We start from the raw sequence: 2,107 nt of genomic DNA on the forward strand, positions 1-2,107 counted from the left end.
TTTGAGGATGCCTTTGTTTTTAATTAAGTTTTAAATACCCAGGCAATATAGAAATATAGTTTCCTTGTAAATTTAAAACTTTACAGATGATATGATGTTTTGGATTTGTATTAAAACAGTAAGAGATGGGGAGTGGCTGGGGCCATAGCTGATATCAGATTGGTCATGAACTGATGGCCTTTGGAGCTGGGTAATGGATACCTACCACCTTTTATCTATTTTTTATGTGCTTGAAATTTTCTGCAGTAAGAACAAAACACACAGCATGTAATTACTGAAAATCACTGATTAACTAAGCCTCAGATGCTGGGGTTCACCCCTCTCTTTCCCCACTCTCCCCGGTTGACCACTCTTACCAGTTTGGGTTTTATCTTGGGAGAAAACAATGGCACATTTTAACTGAGATAATTTGAGCTTTTTTTTTTTTTTTTTTTTTTGAGAGAGAGAACAAGCAGGGGAGGGGCAGAGATGGGAGGAGAGAGAGAGAGAATCCCAAGCAGGCTCTGCACTGTCAGTGGAGAGCCGGATGCAAGGTTCGAACCCATGTACTGTGAGATCATAACCTGAGCCAAAATCAAGAGTTGGATGCTTAATAGACTGAGCCACCTAGGTGCCCCAAAGGATAATTGGAGGTTTTAACAGAGGAACAATATGTATGGTATGGGCAATCCAAAAAGCACAGTACAACACTCCGGGGCTTGCTGTAGCAAAAGCATTTCTCACCTTTAGGCCCAAGAAACCAAAACCCTGGAGAAGAGAGTGGGGCACCTTCAAAGAAGCTATGACCTTTGGCTGAAGGTTGTGGCCAGTTTTTGGAGACCTCATAGGTGGAAACTAGGAGAATGCATACTCCAGTCTCCTTCTCTTCCACCCTTTCGATCTGCTGATGCTCCTGCTTGGCTGGGAGGCATGGCCAGTCACTGATGCCATTCATACAGGCCAGCCTCCCCGGATAGAGAGCAGGGCTGAGTGTGGATCTGCAGAGGCATGTGGAACATTGCTGGGAGAGTGTGGGTATTGCCAAAGTTTCCCTGGGCATTTGCATATGTGTTTCTGAATCCAGAGACAATATGTGGTTTTGTTTTCACTGCATATGTGTAGAGTCATATATCATGGCTCATTCAGCAACTTGGGGCTTTCAGTCATCACCGTCCTGGTGTTGTTTCCATGCCAGTACCTCAAGTCAACCTCATTCTTTTTTTGTGGCCAATGGTATGCCACAGTGTGGACATATTATAGTTTGTCTTGCCATTCCCTCTTGACTAAAATTTAAGTTGCTTCCATCTTGACAATGTTGTCTTCACCCTGAGAACTCCCTTCCATCTTGGAACATCTGGGAAGTTGCCATATGCCGTATCGTTTGCTCCCGTGGAGTCTCATGCTTGGTTGAACGTTTTTCCGGGGTGCAGTGTTTACTTCAACGATCCTAACGTCCTGGGTTTTGGCAGCTGTGGGGAGAATGTCGGTGAAGAAGGCCGCGAGGACAGGATCAGGCACTGGGAGATGGGTTTGGGGTCTAGGTTTGCCCCTGCCTTGCCGTGTCACCTTGGGCAATCACTTAGCCTCTCACCCTCAAGTTTTTCTTTGCAAACTACAGATGTCACTGCTACCTTCTTCACCTACCCCATGGGGTAGCTGTGTGTCCTGAGACATAGTGTAGGAGAGTGCTTGAGATGGAAACCACGGATGTCCCCTGTCAGGGTACAAGGCTCGAACTCCCCTCCTCCAGGCCCCCCTGCAGTGAGGACATGGGAATTGGGGCCAGCTAGTCCGCTGTCTGCCTGCACTCCCCATCCCTTGTTCTGACCCATGGCTCACACTCAGTTTCCCTGAGTGACAGGGCTACCCCAGACCAAGGACTGTCTGGCCCTGTGCTTTTGGGTAGTCTTTTCCCTGGGGCTAATTTGCTGTGGGATTTGGGACTCCTTCATCCTAGAAGACTGAATGGTTCTTGGAAATGGATTGATGTGTCCCTTGGTTGGAGGACTAGTAGCTGGCCCTTCCCTCTTCTCCGACTCCAGACCAAAGAGATAATGTGTGCCAATGTCACCACCCCACAGGGCAGGGTGACAAGCTAGGGAATGGACCTCTGTCCCTGTCTTCTTCC

The sequence above is a fragment of the Leopardus geoffroyi genome, chromosome A1 (genome assembly GCF_018350155.1).
Source record: "Leopardus geoffroyi isolate Oge1 chromosome A1, O.geoffroyi_Oge1_pat1.0, whole genome shotgun sequence".
In the NCBI taxonomy this organism is placed as follows: Eukaryota; Metazoa; Chordata; class Mammalia; order Carnivora; family Felidae; genus Leopardus; species Leopardus geoffroyi.